Source organism: Rutidosis leptorrhynchoides, chromosome 6 (assembly GCF_046630445.1).
Source record: "Rutidosis leptorrhynchoides isolate AG116_Rl617_1_P2 chromosome 6, CSIRO_AGI_Rlap_v1, whole genome shotgun sequence".
NCBI classification, from domain to species: domain Eukaryota; kingdom Viridiplantae; phylum Streptophyta; class Magnoliopsida; order Asterales; family Asteraceae; genus Rutidosis; species Rutidosis leptorrhynchoides.
The window spans coordinates 383,950,866-383,963,823 of record NC_092338.1 but is presented as its reverse complement, the minus strand read 5'-3'; positions in this window follow the sequence as shown (position 1 = coordinate 383,963,823).

The window sequence follows — 12,958 nt, the reverse complement described above, 5'->3', positions numbered from 1 at the left end:
TCAGTTCAACTTACACACTCAAACAACAGATGAAATCAACCAACAAATACAATACACCAATATGTTGAACCCAAAACAACCACAAGTTGAAGAAAAGGAAGATCCTTACATCGTTGACCTACCTACATCTGATCAAAGCGAATCCGAGCATGATGATATGGAAAATGTGAATCCAGTCAAACCAACAAAACATCCTTTTTCTAACTACATAGTTGATGAGGATGATGTTCCTGATAGTGATGATGAATACGAAGATGAATACGTCGATCAAAAATCAACTTATGACCAGTCAATTAAGTATAATCCCCAACCAGATGATATATTTTGGAACATGCCACCGTTACTGTCTAACACCCAACCCGAAATGAAACCTAGATCAATGACAATCTATGAAACCTAAGATCTAGTTAAATTGAATCAGACTTTCGAAAACAAGGAAGATTTTCTTATGCAATTACGTACAAAGTGTGTTACTGAAGGGTTCCAGATAAAACCAAAGTACTCAGACAAATTAAGGTATACAGCTACATGCATATCACCAAATTGTTCTTGGCAAATTACTGCTAGGTGTATACAAGATAGCAACAACTTTCAAGTACGGAAGTTGAATGATCTACACACCTGCTCAAATACGCAAATTCTTCCAAACAATAGGCATGCCACCAAGAAGGTCCTAAGGAATATACCGAAAGAGGTGATGAAACAAGAAGGTCGTGTCTATCGACCAAATGATATCAGTACTGATATGTCTGCGCGATATAAAATTAGTCTATCATACCACCAAGCATGGAAAGCCAAATGTTACGCAATTGAGAGGTTGAGGGGTAGTCTTGAAGATTCCTTTCAAGTACTACCTAATTATCTATATAATCTTAGATTGTCTAATCCAGGTAGTGTAACCAACATTCGAACGGACAACGAAGGCAGATTTGTTATGAGTTACATGTCCATTGGTGCAGCGGTATGTTTAATGCTCTCTTCATTTACTTATTAATTTAACTCGTATTCATTAACAATTTTCCAATACTTTTATATGTAGACACGTTCGTTTGTTAACTATGCACGACCAGTAATCATAGTCGATGGGGCTCATTTAAAAAGTCGTTACTTGGGGACTAACTTGATTGCTGTCGCTATGGATGCTAACAATGGAATCCTTCCATTAGCCTACGGTATTGGAGCAGGAGAGACCACCGATCAATGGACATGGTTTTTTGGTAATCTAAGAGACTCTCTACAATCTTCGGGGTGTTGTATTGATAATCTTACCATTATATCTGACAGGGCACCTGCAATAGCCGCTGGCATATCAATTGTCTTTCCAGAAGTTTTTCATGCACTATGTGCTAGACATTTGTTGGGAAACCTCAAAAGTGTGTCTAAAAGGGTTAAAAGTTACGAGTGGCACTACTGGAAAATGTGCAAAGCGTATAGAAAATCTGATTTTGATCACCACTATGGTATACTATCACGACGTATTCCAAACAGTACACGTACACTCACTACTGTTGGCCTCAACAGATGGTCTAAACATCATGCAGATCGTGTTCGGTATGCTTACCTGACTACTAATAGTGCAGAGTCCATGAACGCGCTGTCAGTTCATGCGAGGAAACTCCCTGTTACAATGCTTCTTGAATTCTTTAGAGCTTCAGTTCAACAATGGTTTTGGGAACATCGAAACACTGCTGATGGTTTAACAACACCTATCGCACCATATGCAGAGCGTAAGCTGGGTAAAAGAAATCGTAAGTCTCTTACTTGGAGTGTCAAACCGATATCACAAGTTAAGTTTGATGTGATGGATATGAAAAAGGCGGTAAAGTCAATCTACAAGATAAAACTTGCACATGTAAACAATGGCAGTTTTTCGGTCTACCTTGTGGACATGTAATGGCGGTAGCAAGGTATTTTGTCTTACATGACGTTACTACACACGTTCAGAAGTATTTCCACACTAAAAAGTACAAGTCTGCGTACATGGAATACATTAACCCGCTAGATCATATTTCTGAATGGGTAGATCCAGGACACCTACAAACCGTCCAACCGCCATTGGTTACAAAACGACAATCAGGTAGACCGAAGAGTACTGCTCGTATACCTTCCCAGGTAGAAGAAAAAGACAATTTCAAATCTAAAAGAAAATGAAGTCGTTGCTTGGAACCAGGACACACTAGATCAACTTGCACCGCACATTATGATCTATCTGAAGGTACACAAAAGTCCAAGTGTAAGTCCAAAGCGAAGGCAAAGCCGAAGGGGATGGTAAAGGGGAAGGGAAAACGTGAAGCCTCATGCTCAACACAATTTGACTCGACTTACAATTTGAGTGATGATTAGCTTCTTTTTTTAAGTTTTAAATGTGTTTAACTGTCATGGATGATAGGTATGTGTGTTTGTATGTTTTCTGTTTGGTGTGTTTAAGTCTTTGTGGTTTAATAATAAGTTCGGTATGTTATCTGATATATCTTATCCAATAAATGCGTGCTTTTATGCTTAGTCGACTTACATGTTAGTCGACCACAATGCAAATATGGTCGACCTCTTGGTCGACCGTGTTTTTGAAGTAGTCGACCATCGCTTACAAAGAATGTTGGTCGACCACATTGAAATTTGGGGTGGTCGACCAGGTAAAGGGGTAGTCGACCCAAAGGGTGGTCGACCTAATGGTGTAAATAGACAATTTTTTTGCAAAAATTGTATTTTGGAATAAAACTTTATAAAAAAATGTATTTGGACGAATTTTCCTTTATTCATCAAGCTTTTAAAATTTTCGCATTTTTTGTTTTATGCTTTTGTTCTTCATCCATCACAGGCAAGTATGCCCTTTTCCTGTTTTTTAAGGGTGTTGAGATTGCGATTTCGATAATTTAATGATGACTCCGTATTACTTTTGCATAACATAAATAAAAATAATTAAAAACTCCAAAAAATGGTGCACTTTTATTGGTACCTAAAGGTGTATGTGTATCAATTTCGGATTTCAAATGGTCTAAACTACTAGTGGAGTTCTCGTTTCGCGCCGGGTGTTCCGTTTTGAATGCGAGTTAAAAAAAAGGTCTTGATCTATTTTGTAAAAAAAAAAAAAAAAAAAAAAATTCGACATCTAACATTGAAGAGTTGTTCCTTTTGTGAAAGTTGCTTCTTTTAGCGTTAATGTTAGTTGATCTATTTTGTAAAAAAAAATGTTTTTCGACATCTTTTGGTAGCATTGAAGGGTTTTTCCTTTTAAGAAAGTTGCTTCTTTTATCGTGGGAAACAAAAAAAATAAAATAAATAGCACAGTAGTGGCCTATGTGTGTCATACTGTTTGAGCGCAGTGTACAAGTCGGTAAAGCGTGGTGGGTGTTATTATTCAGTATTTTTGGTGTTAGTGATGTGATAAATAATAATTTAGAATATAGGTATAAAGTGGGGAGTTCGATTTGTATTTTAATAGAAGTTAGGGGATTTGGTTTGTGAAAAGTGAACAGCTAAATAGTACTATTCATAAAAATAAGACAAATTTTGTCTATTAGTTATATTGGTGGTCTAAATTTGCAAGTTGCAAAGAGTCAGAATTTTTACTCATAGGTCAAACTCCAAAAACGAATAACAAAAAAAAAAAAAAAAAAAAAAAAAAAAAAATCTGCCGTTGAAGAGAGTCCCATGAAGTCTATGTTTTTACTAATTACTTTTACAGAAAGTTATATTTTATTAATCTACTTGCTAATCAATCATATGTTGTGGTTAATTTAATAATTTACAATCAAGAATCTTAGGTTTGGTTGGGTAATAAGATCAACTAATATCTATTCTAGTCAAAGTCAACTAGAAAGCTAGTAGCCCAGAATTAGCCACCCTCATCATGGGTCCACAAATGGTGTTCAATACTATTATTATTTTTTATTTTTTTTGGTAAGCGAGTAAACCCTCCTATGAACGAGCACACTGGCTCCTCCATGGAAGATAAAATCTCGGGTAATCAAGCCCTCCGAGCGCGAGACCTGATACCGGGTGAATTGCGCATTATGCGTGAAATGTCCCGTTCTTATTGATTAAAAACGTTCCATATTAATTGATTTCGTTGCGAGGTTTTGACCTCTATATGAGACGTTTTTCAAAGACTGCATTCATTTTAAAACAAACCATAACCTTTATTTCATCAATAAAGGTTTAAAAAGCTTTACGTAGATTATCAAATAATGATAATCTAAAATATCCTGTTTACACACGACCATTACATAATGGTTTACAATACAAATATGTTACAACAAAATAAGTTTCTTGAATGCAGTTTTTACACAATATCATACAAGCATGGACTCCAAATCTCGTCCTTATTTAAGTATGCGACAGCGGAAGCTCTTAATAATCACCTGAGAATAAACATGCTTAAAACGTCAACAAAAATGTTGGTGAGTTATAGGTTTAACCTATATATATCAAATCATAATAATAGACCACAAGATTTCATATTTCAATACACATCCCATACATAGAGATAAAAATCATTCATATGGTGAACACCTGGTAACCGACATTAACAAGATGCATATATAAGAATATCCCCATCATTCCGGGACACCCTTCGGATATGATATAAATTTCGAAGTACTATAGCATCCGGTTCTTTGGATGGGGTTTGTTAGGCCCAATAGATCTATCTTTAGGATTCGCGTCAATTAGGGTGTCTGTTCCCTAATTCTTAGATTACCAGACTTAATAAAAAGGGGCATATTCGATTTGGATAATTCAACCATAGAATGTAGTTTTACGTACTTGTGTCTACTTTGTAAATCATTTATAAAACCTGCATGTATTCTCATCCCAAAAATATTAGATTTTAAAAGTGGGACTATAACTCACTTTCACAGATTTTTACTTCGTCGGGAAGTAAGACTTGGCCACTGGTTGATTCACGAACCTATAACAATATATACATATATATCAAAGTATGTTCAAAATATATTTACAACACTTTTAATATATTTTGATGTTTTAAGTTTATTAAGTCAGCTGTCCTCGTTAGTAACCTACAACTAGTTGTCCACAGTTAGATGTACAGAAATAAATCGATAAATATTATCTTGAATCAATCCACGACCCAGTGTATACGTATCTCAGTATTGATCACAACTCAAACTATATATATTTTGGAATCAACCTCAACCCTGTATAGCTAACTCCGACATTCACATATAGAGTGTCTATGGTTGTTCCGAAATATATATAGATGTGTCGACATGATAGGTCGAAATATTGTATACGTGTCTATGGTATCTCAAGATTACATAATATACAATACAAGTTGATTAAGTTATGGTTGGAATAGATTTGTTACCAATTTTCACGTAGCTAAAATGAGAAAAATTATCCAATCTTGTTTTACCCATAACTTCTTCATTTTAAATCCGTTTTGAGTGAATCAAATTGCTATGGTTTCATATTGAACTCTATTTTATGAATCTAAACAGAAAAAGTATAGGTTTATAGTCGGAAAAATAAGTTACAAGTCGTTTTTGTAAAGGTAGTCATTTCAGTCGAAAGAACGACGTCTAGATGACCATTTTAGAAAACATACTTCCACTTTGAGTTTAATCATAATTTTTGGATATAGTTTCATGTTCATAATAAAAATCATTTTCTCAGAATAACAACTTTTAAATCAAAGTTTATCATAGTTTTTAATTAACTAACCCAAAACAGCCCGCGGTGTTACTACGACGGCGTAAATCCGGTTTTACGGTATTTTTTGTGTTTCCAGGTTTTAAATCATTAAGTTAGCATATCATATAGATATAGAACATGTGTTTAGTTGATTTTAAAAGTCAAGTTAGAAGGATTAACTTTTGTTTGCGAACAAGTTTAGAATTAACTAAACTATGTTCTAGTGATTACAAGTTTAAACCTTCGAATAAGATAGCTTTATATGTATGAATCGAATGATGTTATGAACATCATTACTACCTTAAGTTCCTTGGATAAACCTACTGGAAAAGAGAAAAATAGATCTAGCTTCAATGGATCCTTGGATGGCTCGAAGTTCTTGAAGCAGAATCATGACACGAAAACAAGTTCAAGTAAGATCATCACTTGAAATAAGATTGTTATAGTTATAGAAATTGAACCAAAGTTTGAATATGATTATTACCTTGTATTAGAATGATAACCTACTGTAAGAAACAAAGATTTCTTGAGGTTGGATGATCACCTTACAAGATTGGAAGTGAGCTAGCAAACTTGAAAGTATTCTTGATTTTATGAAACTAGAACTTTTGGAATTTATGAAGAACACTTAGAACTTGAAGATAGAACTTGAGAGAGATCAATTAGATGAATAAAATTGAAGAATGAAAGTGTTTGTAGGTGTTTTTGGTCGTTGGTGTATGGATTAGATATAAAGGATATGTAATTTTGTTTTCATGTAAATAAGTCATGAATGATTACTCATATTTTTGTAATTTTATGAGATATTTCATGCTAGTTGCCAAATGATGGTTCCCACATGTGTTAGGTGACTCACATGGGCTGCTAAGAGCTGATCATTGGAGTGTATATACCAATAGTACATACATCTAAAAGCTGTGTATTGTACGAGTACGAATACGGGTGCATACGAGTAGAATTGTTGATGAAACTGAACGAGGATGTAATTGTAAGCATTTTTGTTAAGTAGAAGTATTTTGATAAGTGTCTTGAAGTCTTTCAAAAGTGTATGAATACATATTAAAACACTACATGTATATACATTTTAACTGAGTCGTTAAGTCATCGTTAGTCGTTACATGTAAATGTTGTTTTGAAACCTTTAGGTTAACGATCTTGTTAAATGTTGTTAACCCAATGTTTATAATATCAAAAGAGATTTTAAATTATTATATTATCATGATATTATGATGTACGAATATCTCTTAATATGATATATATACATTAAATGTCGTTACAACGATAATCGTTACATATATGTCTCGTTTCAAAATCATTAAGTTAGTAGTCTTGTTTTTACATATGTAGTTCATTGTTAATATACTTAATGATATGTTTACTTATCATAATATCATGTTAACTATATATATAACCATATATATGTCATCATATAGTTTTTACAAGTTTTAACGTTCGTGAATCACCCCGTCAACTTGGGTAGTCAATTGTCTATATGAAACCTATTTCAATTAATCAAGTCTTAACAAGTTTGATTGCTTAATATGTTGGAAACATTTAATCATGTAAATACCACTCTCAATTAATATATATAAACATGGAAAAGTTCGGGTCACTACAGTACCTACCCGTTAAATAAATTTCGTCCCGAACTTTTAAGCTGTTGAAGGTGTTGACGAATCTTCTGGAAATAGATGCGGGTATTTCTTCTTCATCTGATCTTCACGCTCCCAGGTGAACTCGGGTCCTCTACGAGCATTCCATCGAAGCTTAACAATTGGTATCTTGTTTTGCTTAAGTCTTTTAACCTCACGATCCATTATTTCGACGGGTTCTTCGATGAATTGAAGTTTTTCGTTGATTTGGATTTCATCTAACGGAATAGTGAGATCTTCTTTAGCAAAACATTTCTTCAAATTCGAGACGTGGAAAGTGTTATGTATAGCCGCGAGTTGTTGAGGTAACTCAAGTCGGTAAGCTACTGGTCCGACACGATCAATAATCTTGAATGGTCCAATATACCTTGGATTTAATTTCCCTCGTTTACCAAATCGAACAACGCCTTTCCAAGGTGCAACTTTAAGCATGACCATCTCTCAAATTTCAAATTCTATATCTTTTCTTTTAATGTCAGCGTAGCTCTTTTGTCGACTTTGGGCGGTTTTCAACCGTTGTTGAATTTGGATGATCTTCTCGGTAGTTTCTTGTATAATCTCCGGACCCGTAATCTGTCTATCCCCCACTTCACTCCAACAAATCGGAGACCTGCACTTTCTACCATAAAGTGCTTCAAACGACGCCATCTCAATGCTTGAATGGTAGCTGTTGTTGTAGGAAAATTCTGCTAACGATAGATGTCGATCCCAACTGTTTCCGAAATCAATAACACATGCTCGTAGCATGTCTTCAAGCGTTTGTATCGTCCTTTCGCTCTGCCCATCAGTTTGTGGATGATAGGCAGTACTCATGTCTAGACGAGTTCCTAATGCTTGCTGTAATGTCTGCCAGAATCTTGAAATAAATCTGCCATCCCTATCAGAGATAATAGAGATTGGTATTCCATGTCTGGAGATGACTTCCTTCAAATACAGTCGTGCTAACTTCTCCATCTTGTCATCTTCTCTTATTGGCAGGAAGTGTGCTGATTTGGTGAGACGATCAACTATTACCCAAATAGTATCAAAACCACTTGCAGTCCTTGGCAATTTAGTGATGAAATCCATGGTAATGTTTTCCCATTTCCATTCTGGGATTTCGGGTTGTTGAAGTAGACCTGATGGTTTCTGATGCTCAGCTTTGACCTTAGAACACGTCAAACATTCTCCTGCGTATTTAGCAACATCGACTTTCATACCCGGCCACCAAAAATATTTCCTGAGATCCTTGTACATCTTTCCCGTTCCAGGATGTATTGAGTATCTGGTTTTATGAGCTTCTCTAAGTACCATTTCTCTCATATCTCCAAATTTTGGTACCCAAATCCTTTCAGCCCTATACCGGGTTCCGTCTTCCCGAATATTAAGATGCTTCTCCGATCCTTTGGGTATTTCATCCTTTAAATTTCCCTCTTTTAAAACTCCTTGTTGCGCCTCCTTTATTTGAGTAGTAAGGTTATTATGAATCATTATATTCATAGATTTTACTCGAATGGGTTCTCTGTCCTTCCTGCTCAAGGCATCAGCTACCACATTTGCCTTCCCCGGGTGGTAACGAATCTCAAAGTCATAATCATTCAACAATTCAATCCACCTACGCTGCCTCATATTCAGTTGTTTCTGATTAAATATGTGTTGAAGACTTTTGTGGTCGGTATATATAATACTTTTGACCCCATATAAGTAGTGCCTCCAAGTCTTTAATGCAAAAACAACCGCGCCTAATTCCAAATCATGCGTCGTATAATTTTGTTCGTGAATCTTCAATTGTCTAGACGCATAAGCAATCACCTTCGTTCGTTGCATTAATACACAACCGAGACCTTGCTTTGATGCGTCACAATAAATCACAAAATCATCATTCCCTTCAGGCAATGACAATATAGGTGCCGTAGTTAGCTTTTTCTTCAATAACTGAAACGCTTTCTCTTGTTCATCATTCCATTCAAATTTCTTCCCTTTATGCGTTAATGCAGTCAAGGGTTTTGCTATTCTGGAAAAGTCTTGGATGAACCTTCTGTAGTAACCAGCTAGTCCTAAAAACTGGCTTATGTGTTTCGGAGTTTTCGGGGTTTCCCACTTTTCAACAGTTTCTATCTTTGCCGGATCCACTTTAATACCTTCTTTGTTCACTATGTGACCGAGGAATTGAACTTCTTCCAACCAAAATGCACACTTTGAAAACTTAGCGTACAATTCTTCCTTCCTCAATACTTCTAACACCTTTCTCAAATGTTCACCGTGTTCTTGGTCATTCTTTGAGTAAATAAGTATGTCATCAATGAAAACAATGACAAACTTGTCAAGGTATGGTCCACACACTCGGTTCATAAGGTCCATGAACACAGCTGGTGCATTAGTTAAACCAAACGGCATGACCATAAACTCGTAATGACCGTAACGTGTTCTGAAAGCAGTCTTTGGAATATCATCTTCTTTCACCCGCATTTGATGATACCCGGAACGTAAGTCAATCTTTGAATAAACAGACGAGCCTTGTAGTTGATCAAATAAGTCATCGATTCTCGGTAGTGGGTAGCGGTTCTTGATGGTAAGTTTGTTCAACTCTCGGTAGTCGATACACAACCTGAATGTACCATCTTTCTTCTTGACAAACAAAACAGGAGCTCCCCACGGTGATGTGCTTGGTCGAATGAAACCACGCTCTAAAAGTTCTTGTAATTGGCTTTGCAGTTCTTTCATCTCACTGGGTGCGAGTCTGTAAGGAGCACGAGCTATTGGTGCAGCTCCTGGTACAAGATCTATTTGAAATTCAACGGATCGATGTGGGGGTAATCCTGGTAATTCTTTCGGAAATACATCGGGAAATTCTTTTGCAATGGGAACATCATTGATGCTCTTTTCTTCAGTTTGTACTTTCTCGACGTGTGCTAGAACAGCATAGCAACCTTTTCTTATTAGTTTTTGTGCCTTCAAATTACTAATAAGATGTAGCTTCGTGTTGCCCTTTTCTCCGTACACCATTAAGGGTTTTCCTTTTTCTCGTATAATGCGAATTGCATTTTTGTAACAGACGATCTCTGCTTTCACTTCTTTCAACCAGTCCATACCGATTATCACATCAAAACTCTCTAACTCTACTGGTATCAAATCAATCTTAAATGTTTCGCTAACCAGTTTAATTTCTCGATTCCGACATATATTATCTGCTGAAATTAATTTACCATTTGCTAATTCGAGTAAAAATTTACTATCCAAAGGCGTCAATGGACAACTTAATTTAGCACAAAAATCTCTACTCATATAGCTTCTATCCGCACCCGAATCAAATAAAACGTAAGCAGATTTATTGTCAATAAGAAACGTACCCGTAACAAGCTCCGGGTCTTCCTGTGCCTCTGCCGCATTAATATTGAAAACTCTTCCGCGGCCTTATCCATTCGTGTTCTCCTGGTTCGGGCAATTTCTAATAATGTGGCCCGGTTTTCCACATTTATAACAAACTACATTGGCATAACTTGCTCCGACACTACTTGCTCCACCATTACTCGTTCCGACACCATTTGTTCCTTTCGTTCTATTAACCCCTGGTCCGTAGACCTCACACTTCGTCGCGCTATGACCATTTCTTTTACACTTGTTGCAAAATTTGGTGCAGAACCCCGAGTGATACTTTTCACACCTTTGGCATAGCTGCTTCTGATTGTTGTTGTTGTTGCGGTTATTATTGTTGTTGGGATGATTGTTGTAGTTGCTGTTGCTGTTGTTGTTATTGTTGTTGTTGTTGTTGTTGGGCCGTTTGTTGTAGTTGCGATTGATGTTGCGATTGTTGGGATAATTGTTGCGATTATTGTTGTAATTGCTGTTGTTGTTGTATTGGTGATTCTTATCACCGTTTTCCTCCCACTTTCTTTTGACTTGCTTCACATTGGCCTCTTCAGCAGTCTGTTCTTTAATTCTTTCTTCAATCTGGTTCACTAGTTTGTGAGCCATTCTACATGCCTGTTGTATAGAGGCGGGCTCGTGTGAACTTATATCTTCTTGGATTCTTTCCGGTAATCCTTTCACAAATGCGTCGATCTTCTCTTCCTCATCTTCGAATGCTCCCGGACACAATAGGCACAATTCTGTGAATCATCTTTCGTACATGGTAATATCAAATCCTTGGGTTCGTAACCCTCTAAGTTCTGTCTTGAGCTTATTGACCTCGGTTCTGGGACGGTACTTCTCGTTCATCAAGTGCTTGAATGCTGACCACGGTAGTGCGTACGCATTGTCTTATCCCACTTGCTCTAGATAGGTATTCCACCATGTTAACGCAGAACCTGTGAAGGTATGCGTAGCGTACTTCACTTTGTCCTCTTCAGTACACTTACTTATGGCAAACACCGATTCGACCTTCTCGGTCCACCGTTTCAATCCGATCGGTCCTTCGGTTCCATCAAATTCCAAAGGTTTGCAGGCAGTGAATTCTTTGTAGGTGCATCCTACACGATTTCCTGTACTTCTAGATCCAAGGTTATTGTTGGTATGTAGCGCAGCCTGTACTGCGGCTATGTTTGAAGCTAGAAAAGTACGGAATTCCTCTTCATTCATATTCACGTTGTGTCGAGTAGTCGGTGCCATTTCCTTCAAAATAGTCAAATGGAACAAGTTAATCATACAGAATATTAAGAGTAGTTAATAGTATTTCGTAGCATAATATGAACTCATTTATAAAAGCTTTTTCTTCATATTAGCGTTTTATAAGTTTAAATTCGGGTAGTACCTACCCGTTAAGTTCATACTTAGTAGCTAATATACAATTCAACTACTACAATTCTATATGAAAAACTGATTATAATAATATTTCGCGTTCAAACTTTTATACAATATTTTACAAACTTACAATACCGCTTATTTTACATAAAGCATGAAATATAGCACACAATAACTTTGATACAAGATAGTTGTGAAGATAATTCTAGCTAGTACACAAGTCGTTCAGCAAAGGCAATAAAGATACGTAATTCATACGTCCAGAAACAAGTCATGCATTCTGGTTTTACTAGGACTACTTCCCATCCTTGGTCTTGTGGAACATAACCGTTATGGCCGTTGATAAGACAGCGTGTTGTAACGTCGTCAAAGGGACGAGGGTTACGTAATGTCCAACAGTCCCGTAATAATCTAAAAACCTCATTTCTTACCCCAATTACCGACTCCATCACTTGTGGAAACGTTTTGTTTAATAGTTGTAGCCCGATGTTCCTGTTCTCACTTTGGTGAGAAGCGAACATTACTAATCCGTAAGCATAACATGCTTCTTTATGTTGCATGTTAGCCGCTTTTTCTAAATCACGAAGTCCAATATTCGGATATATTGAGTCAAAATAATTTCTTAACCCGTTGCGTAAAATAGCATTTGGGTTCCCCGCAATATATGCGTCAAAGTAAACACATCGTAACTTATGGGTTTCCCAATGTGATATCCCCCATCTTTCAAACGAAAGTCTCTTATAAACCAAGACATTCTTGGAACGTTCTTCGAATGTCTTACAAACTGATCTCGCCTTAAATAGTTGTGCCGAGGAATTCTGGCCGACTCTAGACAAGATTTCATCAATCATGTCTCCGGGTAGGTCTCTTAAAATATTGGGTTGTCTATCCATTTTGTGTTTTTAAACTGTAAAATAGACAAGAGTTAGATTCAT